The 17,661-nt window shown below is 27.8% G+C and overlaps 1 protein-coding gene across 4 annotated transcripts in view; it reads left to right on the forward strand.

The window, feature by feature from the left end:
• LOC107444740 (espin protein forked) overlaps positions 1–17,661 on the forward strand; it is a 267,337-nt gene that overhangs the window by 58,031 nt on the left and 191,645 nt on the right. Inside the window, exon 1 of one of the 4 annotated variants that reach the window (XM_043049683.1) lies at positions 2,976–3,107. The exons of 2 other annotated variants lie outside the window; for them this stretch is intronic. The gene's annotated coding sequence lies outside the window, so the exon portion shown is untranslated. Of the gene's footprint in view, positions 1–2,975; positions 3,259–17,661 lie in introns of those variants that run through there. One more of the 4 variants, XM_071179862.1, reaches the window with a different exon arrangement.

Genomic DNA, 17,661 nt, shown 5'->3' on the forward strand with positions numbered 1-17,661 from the left:
GAATCGTGCAACAACTGGACACATTGACGTATCAAATTTTTCCTGAATTGCAGCATTTTTAATGCGAAGGTATTGTGCGCAAAACAATAAACGAAACACCCTGTATAAATTTTGATCTAAAGTTCGGACTTTTACGAACTAGGACTCAATCTTAGTGGTTTAGGGTGTTTCCTCAAATATGTCAGTTAGATAATGTAGATATTTTAAGTTACGAAATCAGACACAAAAGTGTACTTTCTCTGAATAAACATAGTTTTTTTTTCAATGAATTTGGAATTTTGACCCTCAAAATTTCGGGGTAGCCGCAATCTGAGAAATATGATCTCAATAGATTTGGTCTGAAGTCCGGTCTCAAGTTCGGACCCCTTAATGTTAATTGCATTCTTTGTGTATTTCGTCTTATCTCAAGAACTTTTTAAGCGAACTGAAATTCCCCCCGTCTAAATTATAGAAACCTTTATGCACACAAAAAATTATTTTTAATAATGTTTCATACTTTTTTCAATTATTTCATTTAAAGAAATTTTGAAATGCAAGGAATTTAAATCTTTGCCTCATTTTAAATAATATACATTTGTGTGGCAAAACCCAATTTTTTTCACGTCTTTGAACATCCAACCCGATTTTGGAGTTTACGACTACCAATACTCAACTCCGTAGCCTTATAATTTTTAACTAGAACTAGAAGACAAGGGAACTCCTGTATCAAATATTGGGAGAAATTTGCTTTCGTGGAGGACTATTTCGCGGGTATTAACCGCATTTGTGTTACATGTAGAAGGAAATCATCACGAAAACCTCTTACGGTAAGCCAGACTACAAGGGGACTCTAATCCATGATCTAAGTGTATTTTATTATCACTAAGTATATTTTATGTCAGCACTCTGGTTGGTGTATACCGAATGCGGAATTCATATCTACCATTTATAGCTGAGATTTGAGCCCGAGCCACTTCATTAGGAGGCCACTTCTCCAACCCTTGAACCTCCGCTACAAAAAACCCACAAAATTTGAATAGAATCGGTCGAATAGCTCACGAGAAATCGAGTCTTAAATATCTAACTATTTCAAATTATTTGATTTTTTTGTGTTCACCGTACGTCATGGACAGTAATGCAACTGTATAGAAGCGTACAATATTGGCTCAACGAACGTCAACCTGACTTCCAGTACCTTCCTCAACTATCGACCCAATAAAACCATACAAAAAATGTCGACACATTTCGGAAAGGCACATCCGATAACAATCGCCTCTTCCATCTAATTTACAAGATATTCTATAGTCTATGCAGTCAGTCAAGATAGTCTATGCAGTCCACGCAGTCAATGCATGGCATTTTATGGAGATGAGTGCATTCCATAAAGAAAAGTACTGTGGACTCGATACTCACACAAATACGGACTGTTATCAGTGCTACAAAAGAACCAAAAAATATTAATCTAAGATTTCTAATGAACTAGTCAGTGTGTGCAGTATAAACAGAGGATATTATTCTTAGAGATATTATCTGTATTAAAATCTCAGTCCTAGTTGTGATTCAAATTCCTTTGACAATTCATAACTTTTGCGTGCAACTTATTTGCTAGAGCATTTATAAACTAGAACGCCAACATATTTATGACTATTTTCAAAGCTCTTTCTTGGAAACATGTAGGTAAAAGTTTGTCGGAGATATTCTTTTTTGTAAATAAAACAACATTTTTGTTCTCTGAAATCTCTCTGAAACAATGAAGTAACATAACAACAGACATAAGCAAATTCTCATGATAATTTTAAAGTAATGCTTGTGTACTTATATTTAGTTATTTATTTTCATAAAATTTTGTTAATTAATAGTTTAGTTAATAAATATATAGTGTATCTAGAGTGGAGTTAAAGTATCTTTTGTTCGAACGTTGCCACAGTTTTTGCTAAGTGTGATCAAGTAATATTCTTCATTATATTCTCTTAATGGGACAAATATAGGGTTTTAGAAAGAAAAAAATATTTCTGAGATTTATCCCGTTGTGATTTAATTTTTTATTTAGTTATTAAAGAATTTTTATTTTTTTTTAAAATTTTTGATTTTGTTTTGGACTGTGTTTAACCAAAATATTCTTCAAATTTGCTACATTCTTAATATGACTCTAGCTTATACCAATATTATGGTTTGATGTTAAACATAATTTCAAGAGTGCATCTTGAATTGACCAAATGTTCGAAACTTGTGATTTAAAAAATTTCAAGTGGAAATATTTTTTGTTACTTAATATATATTTTTTAGCTGGAATTTATTCATTCCTATTTCAATAACCTAACTTTCATGTCATAATGTTTTTCCAAGATTCGCTTAGGGCAATTTTTTTATTAACATTTATTAGTTATCCTTTAAAAACATTGCGAGTTGAACATAGTATTTAAGAAATGTGTTTTATGTTGAATGTATTTCCAAAATACCCTTCTATTTTGTTAAGTCGTTGAAATATTTTTTTAAAACTAGAATTAACAAATTTTAATTTTAATATTACCACACTGGGTTTTAAAGGTATTTATTAAACTGATTTCCAAATTTTGTTTAACTGCAGTTTCTGTTGAGAATTTAAAGTACTTTTTGTTAACAGGGAATCAACTAATTGTAAGAAGCAAACGAAAGACTTTCAAATTTTTTTTTGTTGGAAAAGTTTTATTATTCTTAATATAAAAACTTTTTTCTTATTATCATCGAGAGTTAAATTAACTATTTTAGGTAGATAAGTAAAGTGAATTTTTGAAATTTTCTTTGAAATACGTTTTAGTAAGATCTTTTTATTGTTAAGTACCAAATGTCTACCCAGTTTATCTTGAAGCTGGATTGTATAGCTTTTGTTTTTAGCAATAAAATCGGTATTTTATTGGTTGTTTGCTAAAGCACAAGCTGAAGGAAAATATAGAGCGCATTGAGCGTCCTTTTTATAGGTATATGGATTATTTTTTTTTTATTATTTACGCAGTTATAAACAATAATTTTCAACTGTACCTTAAATCATCGTTTTAGAATACTGGATGTGTTCATTGCTGCATAGTGATTTGAATTTTTTACCATGTATTGCATATGAGATACACACTTACATCGAAATTCGAAATCTGGTAACGTGCTTTTTGTTATTTTTCTGCTTGAAACATGCTAATAGAATTCTGAATATTTATTATAATGTGTTCATTTATAATTTACAAATAAAAAAATGATAGATAATGCAGATATAAAAAAAAATTATTAGATAATGCAGATGTAAGAAAAGTAAGTTACTTTATAATATTATTTATGTAATGAAAATAGATTTATCTCAAGGTAATTTTTAACTATCGTTGTTTGAAACGTTTTTGCTTTCCAGCATAACATTTAGTGTATTGCATTTCATTTTAAAAATATTTTGAAAGCTTTTCTCGTTATCATGTAAATAGAACTTATATAACATAATTTAAAAATATATTTAAAAGATTTAAAGATATTTGAAAAAGCATTTAACTGTTTTTTTTAAATTTATTCTAGAGTAAAGTTTTCATTCTGGTGATGGCTGCTGTTTTATTGTAATGTTACAAATTGCATGTGTTATTTTCCCGCAAAACTAAAAAATTAGTTGAAACTGAAATTCATGGATGATTTACTTTCAAAACCTATTTTAAATTAATTTCGAAAAGTGTCTGTTTAGTTTTTTTAGTGTTAGCAAACTTTTAAATAAATAGCAAGAAAAGATAGAATTTTTATTCAAAACATAAAACATAATTAGTAATAATTGTATTCTTTATAACATGCGTTCATTATATGCCGATTTAAATTAGTAATTCTTATTGTCGATGCTTGTTTAAATTTTTTATAAACATAATAATAGAAGGTTATAATAAAGTATATTATTATATTAATATTAAATATCTAAGCATTATTAATTTTTTGTTTGTTATTAAATTGGTTTAAATATTACATAAATGACACAATTATCTGTAAATTGATTTGCAATTTCCATTGAAAGTAAGATGAAAATATTCTGGTTCTTAAACAAAATATTGCGTGCTTAGTACATTATTATTATGAGATTACTGTATAGAATTAATGCATAAGGATTTATTATAGAACACGTAGAAAAGATTAGTTTAAACAACAAGAAAAAAGTAAAAATAATGCCCCATACTTTTCAAAACTTCAATGAAGCATTTTCTTCAATATCACGATAAAAATGTGTTCTTCCATCGTATCGAAAAGACAATTTTTGTGACATTTCTGCCCCTTTGCGTTATTTTAACATTATTCATATAAAGCGCAAAGTTAACTATATTCATGTATTAAAGTTATTACATAATAGCTTAAATTAAATCAATATATGTGTTACTGTGAATAACTTAAATTGTTGGCTGTTGACTTCAACCGGTGAAAGTTGACAATCACATAGTCGCTTTGATAAATGTTCGAAATATATAATAAGGTCTAGTTAAGTGCCACTGACTGTTATATATTTGCCCGGTATGCTCTACATCAATGTTTCTTTAAGATTCAGTGCAACTGCCTGAGATAAATTTGCCTGGAATGCCCTATATCAATGCCACTGCCCAGTATGCATTTAACAGGCACTCCGAAAACTGATGTTTCTCCTAATCTATCCTCAGCAGATATTAATATATCGAATAAATGTACTAATATCAACGAATAAATTAATATCAAATCAGATATAACAAATATTTCAGACGTTCACCAAAGTGACTATGTGATTGTTGACATTCATCGGTGAAAGTCGACTTTCTCCTGATTTCACGGTAGCATATATAAAAGCAAATAGTCGTTTTTATTTTTAAAAAAAGTTCAAACGACTTTTAAATAAATTTTTAATGTTAATTATAATAAAATAGCATTGTTAAACGTGTTAAAACTATCATTTTTTTTAAAAGAAAGAAAATTATATTTCGAACTATTTCTTTTGAATAAAATTTTTTTTTTACGAAACTGAAATGAAATTTTCAAAATCACTTTATCTTAGTTTGATTATATTTTAAAACCGAATTAGGTTCAATTTGCTTTAACAATTCTTGAGCATTCGGCACGCAAGAATTTTAATTTTTGTATATCCAGTATAAAAAATTACACCCTCTACCTTATTCAAAATATTTTTAGCTACCTGAAATAATAGAATAGCTATAAACTTACAAAAAATCTAAGCCAAAATATATTTATTGATATAAAAAAAAATACAGGTATGTCACGACAAGTTCTTTTGTTATACACCCATAAACGAATTGTCCACCCATTTATAACCCGACTACCAAGTTCACAACTTTTTGACCTCCAATCAAACCAAACAATAGATCTCACCAATTTGTTATTTAAACGTCATTTGTAATAAATAACCAAAAAAAAAAAAGAAGGCNTAGTTACTTTAAAATATTATTTATGTAATGAAAATAGATTTCTCTAAAGGTAATTTTTAACTATCGTTGTTTGAAACGTTTTTGCTTTCCGGCATAACATTTTGTGTATTACATTTCATTCTAAAAATATTTTGAAAGCTTTTGCCGTTATCATATAAATAAAACTTATATAACATAATTTAAAAAATATATTTAAAATATTTAAAGATTTTTTAAAAAAGCATTTAACTGTTTTTTTAAATTTATTCTAGAGTTTAAGGTTTTCATTCTGGTGATGGCTGCTGTTTTATCTTAATGTTATTTCCCGCAAAACAAAAACAAAAAAATAGTTGAAACTGAAATTCATGGATGATTTACTTATAAAACCTATTTTAAATTAATTTCGAAAAGTGTCGATTTAGTACTTTTTGTGGCGTCAAATTTCTACATAAATAACAAGAAAAGATAGAGTTTTTATTCAAAACATAAAACATAATTAGTAATAATTTTATTCTTTATAACATGTATTCTTTATATGTCGATTTAAATTAATAACTCTTATCGTCGATATTTGTTTTTAATTTTTTATAAACATAATAACAGAAGGTTATAATATAATATATTATTATATTAACATTAAATATCTAAGCATTATTAATTTTTTGTTTGTTTTTAAATTGTTTTAAATGTTCCGTGAATAAAATAATTATCTGTAAAATTGATTTGCAATTTCCATTGAAAGCAATATTGAAAATATTCCGGTTCTTAAACAAAATATTGCGTATCAGTTTTGAGGGCTGAAGGTGGTCCTACATGTTATTAGCCGAGTGGTCATAATGTAATAGCTCTTCGGTGTAAATTTGCTCGGAATGCCCTATATCAATGTTTTTTTAAGGTCAAGTGCCACTGCCCAATATGCATTTAACCGATACTCCGAATACTGATGTTTCTCCTAATCTATACTCAGCAGATATTTAAATATCGAATAAATGCTCTAATATCAACGAATAAATTAATATCAAATCGGATATAACAAATATTTCGGACATTCACCAAAGCGACTATGTGATTGTTGACATTCACCAGTAAAAGTCGACATTCTCTTCATTTCGGTCATTCACGGTAGCAAACAAAAAAAAAAACAAAAAAAAAATAGTCATTTTTATCTTTAAAAAAAGTTCAAACGACTTTTAAATAAATTAATATGTTAATTATAATAAAGTAGCATTGCTAAACGTGTTAACACTATATTTTTGCTTCTTTTTTTACAGGAAGAAAAAATTATATTTTGAACTATTTCTTTTGAATATTCATTTTTTTACGAAACTGAAATCAATTTTTCAAAATGACTTTATCTTAGTCTGATTATATTTTAGAACCGAATTAGGTTCAATTTGTCTTAACAGTTCCTGAGCATTCGGCACGCAAGAAGTTTAATTTTTGTATACCCAGTATAAAAAATTGCACCCTCTACCTTAATCAAAATATTTTTAGCTACCTGAAATAATGAAATAGCTATAAACTTACAAAAAATCTAAGTCAAAACATATTTATTGATATAAAAAAAAATCCAGGTATGTCACGACAAGTTCTTTTGTTATACACCCATAAACGAATTGTCCACCCATTTATAACCCGACTACCAAGTTCACAACTTTTTGACCTCCAATCAAACCAAACAATAGATCTCACCAATTTGTTATTTAAACGTCATTTGTAATAAATAACCAAAAAAAAAAAGAAAGCACCCTAATAACTGAGGTAACATACTGCGCTAGAGGTCCAGGAAAACCGATTCAGACAGCCGACAATTTTTGAGGAATTTCACCTATTACTGGTAGTGGCGCCATGTGTTTCCTTGAATGCCGAAATGACGTCACGTCGTACCTGGATGGTCATAATCTCTAATGCCACCTGGAGCATATATTTAAAAGATGGGGGTGTGGGAAATACTTCCTATGTCTGTGACAACAATGCACGGAAGCGGGGGCGGGAACTTTTTATACATTATTACCACCCATGAGTTATCAATGACAGATTGAGATGCTTACTGTTGCTTTTGTTTTATTTAACTTATTTTTTCCATGTTTTTCTACCTATATTTTTCAAAAAAACCAAATGTTTTAGTGCCAACTCTGTTAACTTAACTCTGTAAAAAATTTTGGTGCATAGTTGCCATTTTTTCGGTGTTGGGGTAAACTATATACATTTTTAAGGGCAGAACCGTAGTGATCATGTAAAGAATTGACAAAAACCAAACAAATAAACAAACATTTGATTGAAAAAATAATTGCAAATATATTACTAAAAATATCCTTCGTTTCTTAAACGAAATGTTTTTTTGCAATGAAGCCATAAATTGATTTTAATATTAAATTGATTCAATGAAAATAAATAAATTGATGAATAAATAAAACTGGAGCAGTGGAAAAATAAATGAAAAATACGGAGTATAAGAACTGTAAGAAAATTTAGTTTACTTCAACACCAAAAATGGTGGCAACTATTCACAAAAAATTTTTTACAGTCATATTTTAATTTATCATTTATGTTAAATTATTAATAATAATTATCAATTGTAACTGAAAAACTTAAATTCATATGTAATGAAATATTTTTAAATGAATGATTGAATCGAAAAATTGAACAGTTCTTGGCTAAATGGAAGTCGGAGGTTTTTTCAATTTTGATTAAATAATATTATTTGGTTAAATGAGATTTTAAATCGAAAAATAAGATGGAATTTGAATACATTTAAAAATATATATTTTCATTCATTTGTTTAGAAAATTTAAATTAATTAACATAATAAAAAAATTCCAATTAATTAACTTGGTATTGTTACGTTCATTAAACAGACATGTTTTTAAAGTTGCTTATTTTTCCTTATTTAAAATTCTTTGAAATTTCAATTAGGATATTGTTATTCTCCTTTTTTATAAAAACATTAGCACTCCTGATATTCAAACTTCGAGTATGAGAAAGACAAAAGTTTTTATTTTTAATGTCAAAAATACGTTTTAATAAATTGTTTACTCGAAGTTCCTTTTCAAAATGAAATATAAATATTGTCACAAATAACTACTAAGATTTTTTTTTTTAGAAAATTTGTCTAAAATAGTTAGTTGAATGTAATATTATCTTATTATCGTTATGATATTAATTTCTATGATCATTTTCGAAATCAATCACCTTAGAAATCAAACTAAATAATCAAAGCCGTTTGGCTTTTCAGATGAAATAAATAAGATATTATTCTTAAATTCTTTTCACTATCATAATTAAATAGTGTTGAACAAAGCGTTCTAAATAGCTTTAAAATTAAAACACCTATTTTAATTTTTGTCTACTTAATTTCAACTTTCGACGTACTTTCATCAAAATTTTAAAATTCGTAATTAAATACTTGCGAAAACACATTTCATAAGAAATTGTCATTTGTTTTCGATAAAGACTTAAAACTCTGTGTCAAGGTTTAAACATAATATGTTTAGATATGATTTTAGATGTTTAATTTTTATTTATCTCCTTACAGCACATATTTAGGGGTATTTTAGAATTAAAGTTTCTATTCTAAATTTTTTATTCTGTTCTATTCTTAGAATTAAATTTTCTATTCTTATTTTCCATTCTTAATTTTCTATTTTATTTCACCTCTAAGTTTGTTTTAGTTTGCTTAAAAATCATATATAGACATTTACAGCGAATGTAGAAAAAAAAGAGATAAATAATTTAAAAATAAAACATACTATTTTTAAAAAAATTGCTTTTTCTTATAGTATTTGTCATTGAAATATTATCAGAAGTTAGTACAGAAATAATTCTTTCATTTGTTTGTATGACACAAACGTTAAACGATAGCAAAATTTTCTCGATAAAAATTAAAGATTTGGGTTTAGGTTTCAAATATTCTCCAAATATTTTGAGTGTTACTTAGTAATAGTTTTTCACTAGTAACGTATTATTTTTGGAACCCTTTCCAAAACAAGTCTGTTACTTTAAAGATTCTAAATATTTTTTGTAGTTCAATGCACATTCAATACTTAAAGTAATTTATAATTCATTTTTATGCATTCATTTCCTCTAATCAATCAACTGCATTGTTTGTTTTTTGTTTAAATACCTATTTAAACATCTAGAATATTTATTTATGAGCAATACACCTCATCAACATTATATTTAACACTACACAGCACTAAATCAAAACATTTTAAAAGATTTTTTGCGTACCAAATCAGGTTCATGTCTTAGATTTAGATATTTTCCTACAAATGTAAGTATTCACGTGAAGATTAACATTAAAAGTTTTATTTCATGAAGAACATAAGTTATCGACAGAATGAATATAAATAATAAAATACATTTTCATTATGAAAATTAATGAATGCTTTTATTATTATCTGATTATTATTTGTGATTGTTTTTCATTGGCATCAATAGAAATTGCTCCAAAAACGTATCTGTTACTTTATAGAATAAAAAAAATAATGATACTTCTTACTTTAATTCAATACCTAAACGCATTGCAATTAATTTACCACCTGAAAAGTAATTCATAACTTACTTCCTTAAAACTATTATTGTGTGTTATTTATTTTTTATTTCCACGTCTCTTTAAACATGAACAATAAAGATCTCCAATTAAAATATTTCATTTTTTATCTACCATATACACCCACTTGCACATGCACTCATCTAACAGCACATATCACTTAGTCAAAACATTCTAAAAGATTTCTGTAAACAAAAAACAGTTTCGTGTTTTGTTTTTAGCTATTTTCCTACAAGTGTTAGTATTTCCGTAAAGGTAAACATTCGAAGTTTCAGTTCGTAGAGAACACGAAAGGGTTGCTTTGTGAAGTGTAGAGGGGGAGGGGGGAGAGTGCGTGCAGGTACAAATTTGAAAAAACCTATTCCGGAAGAAAGGATATAGATCTTCCTAATTTATTATTTTGTAACAAAAGCTCTAGACTAAATAACATAAAATAGAAGAGAATGTATTTGTCGTTAGTGGAATGAAATCAAAGAAAGTTAATCGTTTCTTTTTCTTTTTCATTGTAGTACACTTCTTAAGGTTAACAGACCATATAAAAGAGTGTTTCCTATTTAGAATCAAAATACGTATAAGATAGTTATTTTGTAAGTAATGAGAAAATTCTGATATTATTTTAAGTTTTTTATTTTCAGAAAAATAAATTTATAAAAATTTAATTTTTATTTTTTTGAAATTTTTTTAATTTTTTCATTTTTTTATATTTATTTTGAGATTATGGGTTCTTAGAAAAACTGTTTTAAAAATTTTAGTTGAATTTCATGTTTATCAAAGCCTAATTCAATCCGCCTCCCCAGAGGCCAACAAAGAGATGTTTTGGTGTGATTTGTAAATTTTTTTTTCATTGAACAATTTTTCAAAAATAGTGAACAGTTTGATACATTTCAATTACATTAGAATCAAACTTCATAAAAATAACTAATCTGAGAACCGTGGTGGCTTAGGGAATAGAGAGTTCGCCTTCCAATGAGGTGAACCGGGTTCAAATCTTAGCAATACGATACGAATTCCACACCAGGCACGGCCCGACCACAGTGATGACGAAAAATATCCTCAGTGGTAGACGGATCATGGGTTAGAGTCCCCTTACCATCAGGCTAACCATGGGAGAAACCATTCATGATTTTTCTTTCCATGTAATTTAAATGCTGGTTAGTTCCATCAAAAAGTCCTCCACGAAGACAAACTTCTCCCAATACTTGATCCAGGAGTTCCCTTGTCTTCTGGATTGGGTTCAAAATTACAAGGTTACTAGTTGAACATTAGTAGCCGTCAGCTCAAAATTGATTAGGCTGTTCAACAACGGTTAAAAAATAACCAATCTGTGAGACGTGGTGGCACAGAGGATAGAGAGTTCGCCATCCAATTAAGTGAACCGGCTTCGAATCCGAGCAACGGATGGTTGATACGAATTCCGCATCCGGCTTGCACCGACCACAGTGCTGACTTAAAATATCCTCAGTGGTAGACGGATCTTGGGTTAGAGTCCACTTTTCATCAGACTAACCGTGGGAGGTTTTCGTGGTTTTCCTTTTCATGTAACGCATGTAATCCCAATACTTGATCCAAGAGTTTACATGCCTACGGAGTTAAAAATTAGCATTCGTAAACCCTATAATTGGGTCGGCTGTTCAACAACGGCTATAAAGTAAAATAACCAATAACCAATACTTTCAAACTAAAAAGTTCTATGCAGCAAACTTTTACCACGAGTAATTCTACATAGATATCAACTATAATAATTTATGAACTTGAAATATTTTTGAATACGTTACTTCAGTTACTTATTGTGATTTGATATTCATGCGATTATTAACATTACATTTTCAAGTTTTATAAGAAATATATTAAAACTAGTTTTAAAATTCTATCCAATATATTCCATATAATAAAAAAAAGTATTGCTTTAATATTGTAAAAGGTAAGAGAAAGCATCTGATTATAGAGAAATATCTTTCATATTATCATTATAATTTTTGAAAGTGTCATACAATTTTCAATTAGGGCAATTCCACGGTAACTTACGTTACATTCACAGAAATTTTATTGCACTGAGAGCTTAGAAACAAACAAATAATACTAATACACATATTGAAATAAAGTGATTTCTTAAAATTACAATCAAAACCAAAGGGAACCTAATTAAAATAATTAATATTTTTCATTTTAAACAGTGTTAAAACCTAAAATTAGTGTGGTAACTTACGTTACCAAAAAAGGAATTGCAAAAATTTGCAATATGCTTGAAGGCAAAATTCTGTTCTTATACAAATGTTAATTGATTAAGATTATATGTATCATTTTTCTGACATGTTTAAATATTTCTTATGCCTAGATTTAAAATTTTATTTCAAAAGTTAAATTNTATAAATTTTTGTAAAATTTTTTTTAAAATTTTTTTATATTTTTATATATTTTGATATGATGGATTCTTAGAAAAACTGTTTTAAAACTATTAGTTAAATTACTTGTGAATCAAAGCCTAATTCAATCCATCACCCCAACGGGCACCAAAGAGATGTTTTGGTGTGATTTGTACATTTTTTTCATTGAGATTGGACAATTTTTACAACAAAAATAATGAACAATTTATGTTAAAATTGGGTATAATTTGGATTTAATATCCAAATGAGAAAATTTTTTTTTCAAATATTTTAAGTCTTGGCAATTATATGGCATTCCTTTTCTAAATTTGAATTTAAGCATTTTCATAAACTATTACTTAGAAGTATTTAGGAGTGTAATAACTTTAAAAAATAAATAAAAAAGTTTTTAAGGATAAAATTTTTTTTTAAAAAAGTGGAAATTATTTTAAATTTCTTGACTAAATCAGCATTTTACTAGTTTGAATAGTTTTAAATGTGTGTTGTTTTCAAATTCTAAAATTGTTCTGTTGCTGTTTGTTATTGTATTTACACCGAAAACACGTAATAGATTTCAGAGCTGTATAACTTTGAGAAGCAGGTGAAACATATATAAATTTATCATTATCGAAATATTATTAAAACGATTATGAACAAATTTGCATAAGAAATAGTCATACAATTGGTAGCAGAATTTATGGAGTGAGTGAGTTTCCAGTACTATCTTCATCGATCTAAATTTATCTAAGACCTCAACGTTATCAGATTGCAAAAACTCAGCTTAATTCAACACGCTTGCAGCAAAGTTTAAAAATATGAGGCCCTTCAAAATTATACAGAAAAACTTTGTTTTATTTAAATTATGTTGAATTTTATGCAATGATTTTTTAAAAAAAGGGAATAAATTCTTATACAGCTTAGCCTGTAATATAGAAACATAGAAAATTTTAAAAACATCTTACTTTTTGTTCTTGGCTTTGTCCATTCAGTTAAAATCTTTAATTTTTATTAGAAACAATTTTAAATCTGCTTTTAAAAGAAGTCGTTTCACAATTTCCCGCATTTGTTTGTTTTCTTTTAAAATATAAAAAATAAACTATCGGCAGATATTGTAATAATCTGCAGCACCCGCTGCCGAAGTGGATGTTTCCTGCTGTCGGGGTCATGCATTAGAATCAAACTTCACACCAATAACTAATCCCATCTGCAAGTACTGTCCTCATTTGCAACTAATTCCAGACCATGTTTTTGACTGCCAGGCCTTTATCGGCACCCTCTTTCAACTTGGAGCACCTCCCATCGAAATTCTCCATGACCATCGGGCGCCAGAACTTGCAAATCTTGTTATCAAGACTTTTGGAGGACTCTAATCTTTGCACTAGCATAGACCCGACAACAACAACAGCAACTAATCTGTGAACCGTGGTGGCTTATGGGATAGAGAGTTCGCCTTCCAATGAGATGAACTGGGTTCTAATCTCAGCAATAGTTGTCTATACGAATTTCACACCCGGCATGGTCCAACCACAGTGCTGACACAAAATATCCTCAGTGGCAGACGGATCATGGGTTAGACTCTTACCATCAGGCTAACCATGGGAGTAACCATTCATGATTTTCCTTTCCCTGTAATGCAAATGCGGGTTAGTTCCATCAAAAAAGCTCTCCACGAATGCAAATTTCTCCCAATACTTGATCCAGGAGTTTCTTTGTCTTCTTGATTGGGTTCAAAATTACAAGGCTAAGAGTTGAACATTAGTAGTTGTAAATCCAAAATTGGTTCGGCTGTTCAACAACGGTGATAAAATAACCAAGTTGTGAGACGGTGTGGCACAGGGGATAGAGCGATCGCCATCAAATGAGGTGGACCGGGTTCGAATCCGCGCAACGGATGGCTGATACGAATTCCGCATCCGACTTGAACCGACCACAGTGCTGACTTAAAATATCCTCAGTGGTAGACGTATCATGGGTTAGAGTCCACTTTTCGTCCGGCCATGAGAGGTTTCATGGTTTTCCTTTTCATGTAGCGCATGTAATCTCAATACTTGATCCAAGAGTTTTCTTGTCTTCAGGATTGGGTTCAAAATTACATGGCTACGGAGTTGAAAATTAGTAGTCGTAAACCCTACAATTGGGTCGGCTGTTCAACGACAGTCGGCTGTTTACTATTAAAAAAAATAACCAATCTGTGATCCTTTCAAACTCAAAAGCTCTATGCAGCAAACTTTTATCACAAGTAATTCTACATATATTTTAACTATAATAATTTATGAACTTAAAATATTTTTGAATACGTTACTTCAGGATTATTGTGATTTGATATTCATGCGATTATTAACATTACATTTTCAAGTTTTATAAGAAATATATTTTAACTAGTTTTAAAATTCTATCCAATATATTCCATATTATAAAAAAAAATATTGCTTTAATATTGTAAAAGGTAAGAGAAAGCATCTGATTATAATGAAATATCTTTCATATTATCATTATAATTTTTGAAAGTGTCTTACAATTTTCAATTACGGTCCTAACACAGTAGCTACTTTGAAGCTTGGCGTGATTTTTTTTCTAACACTCACCTAGAGTAATACAAGTTAGTAAAATAAAATCGCATTTCAAACGAATGAAATAAGTCTTTTAAACTTTTAAGTTCAAAAATTCCAAAAGAGTATTTTTAAAATAGTTTTAAGGTTGCCTTATTATTAATTGCGTTAACGATGCAAATTACTTTTTTGAAAAAAAAAAACGATTTTGTTGCTTAATTAAAGTTGGTTTTATAAGTTAAAATAAATAAATAAATAAATCTATAAATGAATGAAAATTATAGTTATAAATAAATAAAAAATATAACTATAAATAAATATGTTTATGACAACAGCTCTAGATACTTGTTATCATTAACGAATTATTAAAATGGTTTATTTCTCAAAAAATAAACGCTATATATATTCTGTGAAAATAAAATTTATCATTTTACATAATAAAAATACATTTTGTTAATACTTTTTTGTTACACAAAAGAATAAATATGCTTGCAAATAAAATTTTTAAAAAAATGATTAGATTTCATAGTTGGATGCTTTTTTGAGAGATTTGAATCAACTACATGCCATTTTAGATTAATTCATAAACATTTTTTAGCTCTTATATATTATTGAAAGTTAGTCCAATTTTCAAAAATAATTTCAAAAAGTTCTCCCGCACATGTGCCATCATATTTTTTTGTTATGTGACAATTGGCATTTTTTTTTCAAATCGTTGCCAAACTACAATCGAAGATGATTAGAAATCTATAACAAACAATGAACCATTTTTGCAAAAATTACATACCTGTTAATCAGAAGTCATACCTATAGATAAAAATTTGTTTTACAAATAATGATCTTATAATTAATATTAATTTAATAATTTTTTTTATCTTCATATTAGCTTTTTTTTGATGCTTATGTACTCTAAATTGAGATATAAATTCAACTTTTAGCGTAGCATAATTAGATTGATAGCTTTCATGAAGCTAAGTGAAATTTTATTGAAGTAAGAAATTTATAAATTATGGCTAACTTTAACGATGTCATACAATGACTGATATCTTTTGTGTATTTATTGACGAGGTAGCATCATTTTAAGATAAATTTTAATAATTTTTTTTGATAAACAAAGGCAATAAAATGATATGCAACCAAAATGAATTCCATTAAAACTAAAAGTGCTCATAAAGCAAATACATTCATTTGTGTATTTAATGACCAGGCAGCATAATTTTAAAATAAATTTGAAGCATTATTTTTGATGAAAAAAGGTAATAAAATGACCCAAAGGTAATTAATGAATATGCAACTTAAATGATATCCAGTAAAATTAACAGAATACACTTTTGTGTTCATAAAGCAAATACATTCATTTGTGTATTTAATGACCATGCAGCATAATTTTAAGGTAAATTTGAAGCATTATTTTTTGATAAAAAAAGGTAATAAAATGACCTAAAGGTAATAAATGAATATGCAGCCTAAATGGTATCCAGTAAAATGATCAGAACAAACTTTTGTGTTCATAAAGCAAATACATTCATTTGTGTATTTAATGACCAGGCAGCATAATTTCAAAATAAATTTGAAGCATTATTTTTTGATAAAAAAAGGTAATAAAATGACCTAAAGGTAAGCAACTTAAATGATATCCAGTAAAATTAACAGAATACACTTTTGTGTTCATAAAGCCAAGTGAAATTTTATTGAAGTAATACATTTACAAATTATGTCTAACTTTAACGTTGTCAGAAAATAACTTATTTATTTTGCGTATTTAATGGCCAGGTAGCATCAGTTTAAGGCAAAATGGAAGCATTATCTTAATGAAATGAAACACAAGGACAATAAAATAATACGCAACTTAACTGAAACCCAATAAACTAACACACTTTCGTTCAAAATATAATTTAATAGTTAATTTAGGACAGGATTTTTTCACATAAAGTAACTAACTCATATAATAAGACTAACTGATTACTTTTGTGTTAAAATTAGACAGTTATAGTTAGTAAAATCTAGAGTTTTTTTTAAAAAAATTATGCAGTATAACTAACGTAGTAATTAATCAAGCAGCTTCAAAACGGAATCAATCAACAAAAAAAAAAAGAACATTCATTTTTTGAACCAAGTAAAGCTTAAAAATCAAAGTTTTATTTTTGTTTATAGTTATATTTAACTATAGTTATACAAAACTGGTTATGTTAAACAATTATAAAAATATATTTTTTAAAACATCTGCGCAATTCAGAGGAACAGGTTACGTGTTCACCACATAAGTTATAGTAAAATATTAACATTTATAAGTGTAAAATCAAAATTTTTGTTTCTAGAAATAAAATAAAATGTGTTAATGAACACTATTTTTGATTTCCCACCGCTCTGAGAATGGATGTTTTAAAAAAATAGTAGTATTGAAAATAATAATACCCCGTAATAATAGTGAAGAAAACTTAGTAATCAACTATTAGCGTCTACTGCAGGTGAAAATTTGATTTTTCTATTTTAGTTTTCATCGAGCTTTAGATATTTTTCAACATGTACGCCATTATTATACACTCTAAGATATAATTTGACAAAAATAGCATGTTTTTTATTGTCCTTTCGGTTTGTTTTCTCATGGTTTTACTATTATCAGACGATTTTTTCCATCAAAACTTTATTCCCTCAAATTATATATGTATTTCAAGTTCTTTGTATAATTTATTTACTGTTTTTAATCCAAACATAATTTAATACGTATTTTTAGCGTAGCAGTAAAAAGAAATTTAAATTTTTTTTTTCGAATTCGACATCGATGAAACTTCCATTAAAATCGTTCTTTTTTTGTTGGTGGCCTTGTCGCTAGCTTATACGAG

Source organism: Parasteatoda tepidariorum, chromosome 4, assembly GCF_043381705.1.
Source record: "Parasteatoda tepidariorum isolate YZ-2023 chromosome 4, CAS_Ptep_4.0, whole genome shotgun sequence".
Taxonomy (NCBI): domain Eukaryota; kingdom Metazoa; phylum Arthropoda; class Arachnida; order Araneae; family Theridiidae; genus Parasteatoda; species Parasteatoda tepidariorum.